The sequence below is a fragment of the Scyliorhinus torazame genome, chromosome 6, assembly GCF_047496885.1.
Source record: "Scyliorhinus torazame isolate Kashiwa2021f chromosome 6, sScyTor2.1, whole genome shotgun sequence".
In the NCBI taxonomy this organism is placed as follows: Eukaryota; Metazoa; Chordata; class Chondrichthyes; order Carcharhiniformes; family Scyliorhinidae; genus Scyliorhinus; species Scyliorhinus torazame.
In genome coordinates, this window is record NC_092712.1 from 287,135,245 (window position 1) to 287,147,650 (window position 12,406).

At 48.7% G+C, this 12,406-nt stretch overlaps 1 protein-coding gene across 3 annotated transcripts in view; it reads left to right on the forward strand.

Moving 5' to 3' along the window:
* The window catches only part of LOC140425814 (uncharacterized), a 150,851-nt gene that overhangs the window by 122,583 nt on the left and 15,862 nt on the right, over nucleotides 1–12,406 (forward strand). The gene's annotated exons all lie outside the window — the stretch shown is intronic.

A 12,406-nucleotide genomic window follows, 5' to 3' on the forward strand; every position in this document is an offset into this window, starting at 1 on the left:
AATTTTTAAATCCGAAAGTAAGTAGCAACTTCGCAATTGACTCACATCATGGACCAGGAATACTTGTTTTTAAAGTGGAAACTCCTAATTTTGGGTTTTTCTAGTTATTTTGCAATTTAAATGGGACAGTGGGCTGTTCGCACATAGGTCCTCGGTGGGTGTCACTTTAAGGCTGTAGTTTGCTAAACTCAAAGATAGCTTGCAAAATTTGCTGCAAATTTAAAGGCAATCCATAATGAAATAATGGATTTCCCTTGGAAGACTTGATATTTCCTGTGTTTTGAGAAACTGGATGGCGAGGATGTGTGAAAAAGCAAAGGATGGAAGCCAGGAGAGTGCAGCTCTCTTCTGGCAAGCAGTCTGTGACTCAGGGGAATCGATCACATAGGATCTCCTGCCCTGGTGGACCTAGTTTAGCACAGTTAAACAGCTGGCTTGTAATGCAGAACAAGGCAGCAGCGCGGGTTCAATTCCCATACCGGCCTCCCCGAACAGGCGCCGGAATGTGGCGACTAGGGGCTTTTCACAGTAACTTCGTTGAAGCCTACTTGTGACAATAAGCGATTATTATTATTATTATATGGATATTTCCTACAAACAGGGTCTGAGAAAAATGCCAGTTGTCGGGACCTGACTTGCAGTCTCTTTCATAAGGATGCAGCCTTGTGTACACAGCCCTTAGGTAACAAGAGCACCTTTGTGCATTTTATGCATTGGGATGCTTTATTAATTATGTCCATCAGTCAGCAACGCATTGGTGCAGATCATTCTGCTCAGGCACATCTCTAAGTTCATTCATTTCCACATCGCGTTCACACACACTATTGGTATCTCAAAGTCCTGTCGGAGTCCTGTGTACATCATGGTACCATGATTTCCATATTACAGTTGTGCCACAATCATTATTGATGCTAATATATTCTCACTGACATGATGAAACAGTAGCATACATGTCTACTCCTTGCAGACCACAGCAGACCACAGGTGCAAGGCATGGGCTCAGTGGGCTAATTATAAGCATGAAGTAAGATCAAATTGTCCTAATTAATTGCTGAGAGCCCTTTGGAGATAACAGCCTGTTAATCAAGTGCTTTCTTCTGTAAGATTCTGGCATCGGTGGGCCCAAAGGAGATTAATTTTAAGAAGATTATCTTTTGGAATCAGAAGATATGACTGGGCAATAGCAGCTAGCCAGTTCTGTGAGTGCTCCATCCTAATACCAGTATGAACCTGAAAGCTCGATTCCGACTTCTCTGCCTTCGACAATCTCTCTGGTGGTTACCCAGACATTATGGAACTTTCTCCTGATGACTACAGTAGGACTGATGGTGGCCAATTCTCTTTCCATATCAGCTCCTTGTCTCTGGGTGTGTGCTCTTCTGAAGAACAGATTTGGGCACGAGGCAGACCAATTCTCAATGGCTGCAAAATTCACTTCTGCTGTTATTGGCATTATGAAGATCCAGAAAGTGAAAACTGATCACCGAACCGCGTCCGATCATTTTCGCCTCCCTATGGTACTCCTGTGAAAGTGCCATGCCTCTGCTGTAGGATCATACTGAACCGAAAGATTGGGACATCATTCAGGGTCTCACATTGAGCTTGAATCCAACATGCCATTTTGTATTTGCAGGTCTTTGTAGTATAAAGGGTTAATGGCTATTGTGCAAATAGCTAATATACATAATCAGCAAAATCAAATCACGTGAAACTAGAACTCAGAGAGAGAGGCTTCTGGAAGGAATCTTATGCTTATCTATCTCAGTATGTAGTTGTGTATAGTGAATAAATGTTTGCAAGTTCCTGGATGCCTTATTTCCGGTAGTGTCTGTTTAGCATGCCCTGGGACCATTTATGGGGACAGTTCAGTCTTATTAGCACCCTCTCTCAAACACTCCTTGCTGACCATGCTTTCAGTTGCATGAGAGATCGACTGCCACCTCCCCTAGATAAGTACTATTTTGAGGTGTCAGCATGGGACTTTCAGGTCAGATGCTTCAAACTTACTCTTACTGCTACAGAGTGAGTGGAGATACTGGGCAAAATTCTCCTACCCGCCCCGCCACATTTCTGTCCCGACCGGCCGGCGGGAGTCTCCGTAACACCGGCCGGTCAATGGGGTTTCCCATTGTGGGGCAGCCCCACGCCGTCGGGAAACCCCCGGGCTCCGGCAAAATGGAGACTCCCGCCGGCGGAGAATGACGCCCACTGTGTTCCCCATTGAAAGACTTCTCAAAAAGCCCGGAGTCAGTAGCGAGTGATGCTGAACTTTTACAAGGAATTCTGAAGACTTTGAAGATTGGCAGCAAGTTTGTTACCACCGCTGTGGCTATAGCTGCAGTCCCTCATGGGCTCCAGCATAGCATGACATTGGCCGGAATTCTCCGGCCGTTCACTGGCGGCGGGAATCTCTTGTCCCGCCGGCAGCACACGCACACCCGCAGGGTTTCCCGGTGGCCAGGTGTGGCTTCAATGGGTATTCCCATTGACAGCAGCAGGAGCAGAAATTGGCAGACGCCGCACTACCTTCCACCGTCGAGAAACACGTGGCTGGGAGGCCAGAGATTCTCGCCCATTTGAGATTGAACACCTGCAGCAGAGAGAGGAAGTTGTGCGCAGTGAGAGGAAGTGGATTCCTCTCATTAGTAGGCTGTACCAAACTATGGCATTCAGGGAGCACGTCCCCTACCCGCATCTCAGCCATGAGCAATATCTGAGGCAGCTATGATTCATCACGGAGGTGTTGAACTGTGCCACCACCTCCACACAGACCAGCAGTGACAGAACAGGCTTGTGACCATGAAGATCTCCGTGGCTCTGAATCTCCATGGTCCACATTGTAGCAGATGGAGTAATATGTGGAAAAGTACAAAGTTGCCTACTTTGGCCTTAAGAAAAGAAAAACACAATTTATTTTTCAAAGATGTGAAACTGGTCGCCGTTGCTATTCAGAGGGACGTGAGTGTATTCATACAGGGAACACAGAAAGTTAGCCTGTAGGTACAGCAAACAATTAGAAAGGCAAGTGACATGTAGGCTTCCATTGTCAGGGGATTGGAATACAATAGTGAAGAAGTCTTGCTACAATCATACAGGGATAACAACTGTTGAGTCTTGATCTCCATAATTAAGAAAGGAAATACTTGTATTGGAAGAGATAAGAGTGAAGGTTCACTAGACTGTGTTGAGAGACTAAGTAAATTGGTCCTTATTAAGTGGAGCTTAGAAGCGTGAGAGGTGATCTCATTGAAACATATAAGATTATGAAGGGACGAACAAGGATAGACACCGAGAGATTGTTTCCCTTGGCTGGGTGTCTGGAACTTGGGGGCACAGGCTCAGGAAAAGGGGTCAATCATTTAGGACTGAGGTGAAGAGCTGCGAATGGTTGGAATTCTCCATTCCAGAGGGTCATAGCTGCTCCATTGTTGAATCTGTTTAAGATTGAGATAGGCAGATTTTTGGTCTCTTGGGGAATCCAGAAATATGGGTAGCAGGTGGAAAAGTGGAGCTGAAGCCAAAGATCGACCACGATCGTATTTAATCGTCAAGTAGGCTCAACGGGTCATATGGTCTACTCTTGCTCCGATAGTTTATGTTATTATTTCTACCTAAGTAGATTCCTCCAAGCAAAAGTAAGCAGCATTGCCAACATTGCACCGTACAGCATTCATACTGAATCAGGGAGAAAATAGAGGCACTGTTGTCAAGTGATGGAATTAATCGTCTTCTTGTTAACCATAGAGAAGCAGGGGGAGTGAGCTTGTTGCTTTATCATACTGGCAGGATTGCCAATGATGCGGGCGGGTTCGGGGGAAGCGTCTGTACATTTGTGGCTCTGCAGGTTCCACACATTAAGGGGAGATATACTGCACAGCAAGGCTACCACCCCCTTTAACTGTTTTGCAGCCGTGCACAGATTATCTTGTGGATTAATTCTTCCACCCTAGCAGCAGCTATAATGATTTCATTCCACCGCAGTCAGCTTTGCTCTGCCTTATTTGAGCCAATACAATATAGCAGAAACCAGTTGCTTGATGACAAGTGCTACTCACTCGACACGTGGTTCAGTACATAGAAAGGTGCATAGGAACAGGAGGAGGCCATTCGACCCTTCGAGCCTGCTCCACCATTCAGTGTGATCATGGCTACTCAGTAATCTGTTCTCGCTTTCCCCTCATAGCCTTTGATCACTTTAGCCCCAAGAGCTATATCTAACTCCTGCTTGAAAACACACAGGGAGTGAATCTCCGTTGGCTGACACTGGAATTGGGAAAAGCGATTGGGCGGAGGACCGGTTTTGGCGCCAAAATCATGGTGGGCGCCGTTTCACGGCAAAACTCAATTCTCTGGTTCTTCGACAGCGAAGTCAATGCGTTCCACTCTGCACGTACAGTAAACGCCGTTGACATATCATTAGCGGATCCGACCTAGTATTCTCTGAAGCCTCCGCGATTCTCCACCTCCACTGGAGTGAAGTCCCGACAACGAGGTTCACTTGTGCTTTTAAAAATCGTGAAACCGTGGCTGATGAGGGAGAGAGAGGAAGTAAGAGACGGAGAGGCATGACTGTGGGCTGCTGGTCCTGACACTGGTCGGACTGGCAGTGGGGGGCCCTGCAAAACAGCCTCCACCCTCCGCCCATCAACCCGCACCCCAGCCCTCACCCAACCACCCCACAGCCCACCATCGCTGCATCCCAGCTCCCACCCTCCACTGTACCACCTTCACCCCCCCCAGCCGGCTGGTACCCATCGGCATGATATCACTCAGCCCAGCCAAGGGCAACGTGCACAGTAGCCCCTTTGGGGAGGAGCGCCAGGCAGGGGCTGCAGAATATACCGCTGGCAAGGGCAGCTACAGCCGAGGGTACCCTTGGCAGGAGGGATGGGCGCCAGGGCCAGAGGCCCCCATGATGCCGGGCACCGACGTGGCAAAGGGTGCGGAGAAGACAGGGGGAGGGGGAGATGCGGAGGCAGAGGCTGCAGTGCCAACCGGGGCCATCATGTAGCCCATTGGACCTTGTTTGGCACAGGGGTGCACACCGTGCTAACGTGTCAGCCGCCCACCCCCTGCAGACTGTCATGATATTCAAACACACACATCATGATAGACAGACCAACAGACAAATCAGCACACACAACACGACAGCCAATCACAGACAAGGACAGAGACAGTATAAGAGAAGAAACACGACACCTGGTGGCCAGTCCATCTAGAGACCAGGACAAGGACAGGACCTGATTAACAACACACTCAGGGAGTCACCACGTGCAGAGTATCAAGACAGAACTGTAAATAGCATGTTAGAATAAAACAGCGTTGTACCAAATACAACCGTGTTGGCTCATCTGTACATCAGAGCACCCAACACCACACTGACAATGGATATTGGAATTCAACCAGCAATGGTTGCCTTCCTGCTGGTCCCAGCAGCCCTGGGGATGCACTGCGGCTGTACGAGTTGGAGCTGCTCAAGGAGGAGGAAGCTGCAGCTGGGGAGCGTGCAGCAGCACAGTGTGCAGCCGCAGCCACTGAGGACGGAAAGCTGGCCACCCAAAAGGCCGAGGAGGTGGTGCAAAGGAGGCGCCGCATGAGGCCCTGCATGTACGGGCAGTGCCTATCATTCGAGGATCTTACCGATCGGGCATGCTGTCAAAGATTCTGGTTGTGCAGGGGGACAGTGTGACATATCTGCCAGATCATGGTGCACCTGGCAGCGCGGGGGTATGGGGGAGGACACCCTGTCCCGGTGGCTGTCAAGGTGACGGTTGCCTTGAACTTCTGTGTCACGGGGTCCTTCCAGGCCCCGAGTGGGGATCTGTTCGGGATCTCACAGAGCTGGGTGCATAGGTGCATCTGCGACGTCACTGAGGCCCTATATGGCCAGTCGGCACAATGCACCCCCTTCAATGTGGACTGAGCCCACCAGGACGCCCGAACAGTGGGGTTCACTGCCATCGGGGACATACCTCGGGTCCAGGGGGTGATCCACGGGGTTCATGTTACCCTACGAGCACCTGCAGATGACAGGCTGCTCTACATCAACCGAAAGGGGTTCCACTCGATGAACGGGCAGCTGGTGTGTGACCATCAGATGCGCATCATGCACGTCTGCGTCCAAAACCCAGGCAGTGTGCACAATGCCTTCTTCCTGGCACACTCGACAATTCCTGGCCTCTTCGAGGCGCACCCCTGGCTATGGGGTTGGCTCCTGGGTAACGGGTTATCCACTGCGGTGGTGGCTGATGACACCTATCCAAAGGCCACAGACCAACAAGAAAACCCACTGCAATGACATCTAGGCAGCGATTAGGAGCGTAATCGAGTGGTGCTTCAGACTCCTGAAGATGCTGTTCAGGTGCCTGGACTGCACTGGAGAGTCCTCCAGTAGGATGCTGGGAAGGTCGCCCGCATCATGGTGGCCTGCTGCATGCTTCACAGCATCGCGCAGTAGAGGGGTAACATAAAATGCACAGTGTTTAATAGTTTGACGCATGCAGCTGGTGGGTAGCTGGTGGCTTCAGTGGCCAAGGCACCCGGCCATAATGGTGGTATGGGTGCCGGCGTTTGGTGTAGGGTGTGGGTTCTACCGTTTTCCTGGTGGGGTGTTAGGGTTACAGGTCTGTGGGGCGGGGGTTGGTGCCAGGGCACAGTGCTGCCTACTCACCCTGGCCAACCTGAGGAGGCCATACAGTTTTTTACTGCAGACTGTCAGGATGGTGTTGATGATGGCGCTGACTGCCTCTGCCACCTGCGCCCCAGGCATGGCGGCAGCTGGCAGCCTCCTTCCCAGGCTGGGGTACAGACTGACCTGCCGCTCCTCCACGGCATCCAGGAGGGTCTCAAACTCGGCGTCAGTGAAACGTGGGCCCGCGCATCTTGCTGCCATCTTGTTGGCTGGATGATGTGTGTGTTGTGAGTGAAGTGCGTACATGTGGCTGCTGCTTGTCAGCCTCCTGAGTGTTAACCACAAATCCGGTGAATCTGGCACCATTTCTAAGTGGAATCGATTGTATTCCATATGGTGCCAAAGCCATCTCCTCAATAGTCACTGAATCGTTCCAGGTGCAGCGCCAGTTTTGCTGTTGTGGAAGTCCACGAATCCTGCCCCAGCGTCAACATTTAGTCTCAGGATCGGAGAATCCCGTCGACAATGTTTTGGCCTCAACTACTTTCTGTGGGAAAGCATTCTACAGGCTCACCACCCTCTGGGTGAAGGAATTTCTCCTCATCACAGTCCTATATTACATAGATTACATTACATAGAACATACAGTGCAGAAGGAGGCCATTCGGCCCATCGAGTCTGCACCGACCCACATTAATCCCTCACTTCCACCTTATCCCCGCAACCCAATAACCCCTCCCAACCCTTATGGACACTACGGGTAATTTAGCATGGCCAATCCACCTAACCTGCACGTCTTTGGACTGTGGGAGGAAACCGGAGCACCCGGAGGAAACCCACGCGGACACGGGGAGAACGTGCAAACTCCGCACAGACAGTGACCCAGCGGGGAATCGAACCTGGGACCCTGGCGCTGTGAAGCCACAGTGCTAATCACTTGTGCTACCGTGCTGCCCTTATGGTCTATATGGTCTACCCTATATCCTCAGTCTGTGACCCCTGTTTCTGGACACCCCCACCATCAGGAACATCCTTCCTGCATCTACCTGCATCACCAACAGCCTGTACTGGTCCCCCCATGCCAACACTATAGTTAAGAAAGCCTACCAACGACTCTACTTTCTCAGAAGACTAAGGAAATGTGGCATGTCAGCTACGACCCTCACCAACTTCTACAGATGCACCATAGAAAGCATTATTTCTGGTTGTATCATAGCTATGGAGCCTGCTCTGCCCAAGACCGCAGGAAACTACAAAAGGTCGTGAATGTAGCCCAATCCATCACGCAAACCAGCCTCCCATCCATTGATTCTATCTATAATTCCCGCTGCCTCAGAAAGTCAGCCTGCATAATTAAGGACCCCACACACCCCGGACATACTCTCTTCCACCTTCTTCCATCAGGAAAAAGATACCAAAGTTTGAGGTCACGTACCAACCGACTCAAGAACAGCTTCTTCACTACCGCCATCAGACTTTTGAATGGACCTACCTCGTATTAAGTTGATCTTTTCTCTGCACCTTGCTATAACTGCAACATTATATTCTGAAATCTCTACTTCCCTGTGTACGGTATGCATTGTTTGTACAGCATGCAAGAAACAATACTTTTCACTGTATACTAATACATGTGACAATAATAAATCAAATCAAATCAAATCAAACCCTGTCTAGTGCTTTTAGAATTTTCTAGGTTTCTATGAGATCTCCCTTCATTCTTCTAAACTCTAGCAAATACAATCCTAACCGATTCAATCTCTCCTCATTTGTCACTCCCTCTATAGCTAGAACATCCTTCTTCAGATAAGGAGATCAAAACTGCACAGAATATTCCAGATGTGGTCTCACCGAGGCCCAGTATAATTGCAGCAAGACATCCCTTCTCCTGTACTCGAATCCTCTTGTTATTAAGGTCAACATACCATTTGCCTTCTTTACCGTCTGCTGCACCTGCGTGCTTACCTTCAGCGACTGGTGTACGAGCACATCCAGGTCTTGTTGCACATTCCTCTCTCTCAATCCATAGCCATTAAGATAATAATCTGCCTTCCTGTTTCTGCTACCTCACATGTATCTACGTTATTTTGCATCTGCCGTGTATTTGCCCATTCACTCAACTTGTCCAAATCAAACTGAAGCATCTCTGCATCCTCCTCACATCTCACCCTCCCACCCAGCTTTGTGTCATCTACAAATTTGGAGACATGACATTTAATTCCATCATTTAAATCATTCATCTATATTGTGAATAGCTGGGGTCCCAGCACCAATCCCTGCAGTACCTCACTAGTCACTGCCGCCATTTGGATAAAGACCCATTTATTCTAACTCTTTGTTTCCTGTCTGCCAACCAGTTTTTTATACATCTTAATGCACTGCCTGCCAATTTAATATTACAGCCTAATCTCTTCTGTGGGATTTTGTCGAAAGCCTTCTGAAAGTCCACATCCACTGGCTTCCCCTCATCAACTCTATTAGTTACATTACTCTCCTCTGCTGTCAAACCAAATGTGGAAATACAGATATGAAAGCCAAGCTGTTAGAGTTTTTTGAGGAAGTAACAAGGAAGTTAGACAAAGGAGAACCAGTGGACGTGATTTATTTAGATCTTCAGAAGACTTTTGGCAAGCTGCATAGGAAATTGTTAAATAGGTTAAGAGCCCATGGTGTTAAGGATAAAATCCTGGCATGGCAGAAGGCAGAGAGTGGGGATAAAAGGGTCTTTTTCAGAATGGCAGCCAGTGCCTAGTGGTGTGCCTCAGGGGTTGGTGCTGGGGCCAGAACCTTTCACAATATTCATTAATGATCTGGAAGAAGGAACTGAAGGCACTGTTGTTAAGTTTGCTGATGATACAAAGATCTGTAGAGGGGCAGGTAGTATTGAGGAAGCAGGCGGGCAGCAGAAGGATTTGGACAGGCTGAGAAAGTGGCAATGAAGTGGCAGATGAAATGCAATGTGAAAAGTGTGAGGTTATGCACTTTGGAAGGAGAAATGGAGACATAGACTATTTTCTAAATGGGGAAATGCTTAGGAAATCAGAAGCACCAAAGGACTTGGGAATCCTTGTTCATGATTCTCTTAAGGTTAACGTTCAAGTTCAGTCGGCGGTTAGGAAGGCAAATGCAATGTCACCATTCATATCGAGAGAGCTAGAATACAAGATCAGGGACATACTTCTGAGGCTATATAATACTCTGGTCATACCCCATTTTTAGTATTGTCATCAGTTTTGAGCCCCGTATCTAAGGAAGGACGTTCTGGCCTTGGAAAGGGTCCAGAGGAGGTTCACAAGAATGATCCCTGGAATGAAAAGCTTGTCGTATGAGGAACGGTTGAGGACTCTGGGTCTGTACTCGTTGGAGTTTAGAAGGATGAGGGGGATCTTATTGAAACTTGCAGGATACTCAGAGGCCTGGATAGAGTGGACATGGATAGGATGTTTCCGGGAAAAATTAGAAGCAGAGGTCACAATCTCAGACTAAAGGGATGATCCTTTAAAATAGAGGTGAGGAGGAATATCTTCAGCCAGAGGGTGGTGAATCTGTGGAACTCTTTGCTGCAGAAGGCTGTGGAGGCCAAATCATTTTAAGACAGAGATAGATAGGTTCTTGATTAGTAAGGGGATCAGGGGTTATGGGGAGAAGGCAGGAGAATGGGGATGAGAAAAATATCAACCATGATTGAATGGCGGAGCAGACTCGATGGGCCAAGTTGCATAATTGTGCTCCTATATCTTATGGTCCCTAGGGATGTCATGGAGCATGCCAGGAGTGTTGCAAATCAATGATTCCGCTGACTAGCCTGCGCAGGTGAGCCCTCCAATTCTCTTCAGGGCATTTCTACAAATTTGTGGTGGTTTGTTGCATTCTCTTCAACCTTGCTGTCATGAAGGTTCAGCCTTTTGTTGTAATATGCTTTTATGAAATTGCAGAATGCTATCACTAAAAGGAAAGTGTGTCATGTGATCCAATCTTAGTTTGCCCTGTAAGCAGAACACAGCACACACAGCTCTGCTGCTGCACATATATTTATCCTCATATGCCTAGTTTAAATAAATGAACTCACAAACGTGTTTACACAATTCCTTATGAGTGATTGTGCGGCACGGTAGCATAGTGGTTACCACTGTTGCTTCACAGCGGCGGGTCCCAGGTTTGATTCCTGGCTTGGGTCACTGTCTGTGTGGAGTCTGCACATTCTCCCCGTGTCTGCGTGGTGCTCCGGTTTCTTCCCACAAGTCCCAAAAGATGTGCTTGTTAGGTGAATTGGACATTCTGAATTCTCTCTCTGTGTACCCGAACAGGCGCCGGAGTGTGGCGACTAGGGGCTTTTCACAGTAACATCATTGCAGTGTTAATGTAAGCCGACTTGTGACAATAATAAAGATTATTATTATCATCTCTATATCATTACAAAAACATGACACCATTGACATCAGGGGCTGAATTCTCCGTCAGCGGGATCCTCCGCTTCCCCAGCAGCGCACTCACGCTCGTGGATTTCCCGATGTTGTGGGGATGCCCACAATGTTAAACTCCATTGGCCAGCTGCTGCGACGGAGAATCCGCTGCTGGTGGGGGCGCGCTGCACCAGAAAACGGCGTGGCGGGACGGAGAATTCTACCCCAGCTCTTTAACTGAACCACATGAGGACAAAGAGGAAGAAGGGGAGGAAGGGAGGAGGCATCTAGGATGTCTGCATTTCCTATAGATTATCTGTGAATGGCTAATCAGTCTTCAGTTTTCCCAAAATCTCATCGCCACAGGACCACAGATTCATAATTTCCCACTTTACCCCTCTGCTGTGGATCATAATAGGGTCCTCTTAGCTAAGGATCTGAAATAAAGGACACCACAGAAAAGCTTTTCCATAAAACTTTATCCAGCAGCAATTTCAATAATGCTCAATTTATCGCCAAGGTGCACTCCCTTACTGTCTGTCCTATCGATTCCTTTGCCTGGCCTATTGCTCCTTCCTCTACTGCTGTGGCTGCCACATGGCAAGTGGGAAGGTGCTGACCTTCAGTTGGCAAGACAGTAGCTGGCGATAGATAGAGTGCCATCAAGCAGCTCTGGGCCTTGGGGCCTGGTTTTGGACTGCACCACCTTGGCACATGTGGCAGCAGTTCTGGACTGGCTGGGCGTTGTGCAAGGCAGCATTTTTGGAAAGGCAGTGGTGGGACTGTGAATGCCATCACCGTGAGAGAGAACAACATGCTTGTGCACAAAGGAACCACTGCCACTTCCTCCATGAAACTCCAGTAAAGTGTTGGAGCGCAAACTGCTGAACTACTGTAAGAATCTGCATGCTACTTTGAGCACTGGTATCTGCTGCCACGATGGCATAAGCCTGAACCTGTCAGGCCAGCATGGTGAGAAGCAGAGATCTTATGACCGGGGCAGCACGGTAGCATTGTGGATAGCACAATTGCTTCACAGCTCCAGGGTCCCAGGTTCGATTCCGGCTTGGGTCACTGTCTGTGCGGAGTCTGCACATCCTCCCCGTGTGTGCGTGGGTTTCCTCCGGGTGCTCCGGTTTCCTCCCACAGTCCAAAGATGTGCAGGTTAGGTGGATTGGCTATGATAAATTGCCCTTGGTGTCCAAAATTGCCCTTAGTGTTGGGTGGGGTTACTGGGTTATGGGGATAGGGTGGAGGTGTTGACCTTGGGTAGGATGCTCTTTCCAAGAGCTGGTGCAGACTCGATGGGCCGAATGGCCTCCTTCTGCACTGTAAATTTTATGATAATCTATGATAATCTATGACCTCAGTTTGAA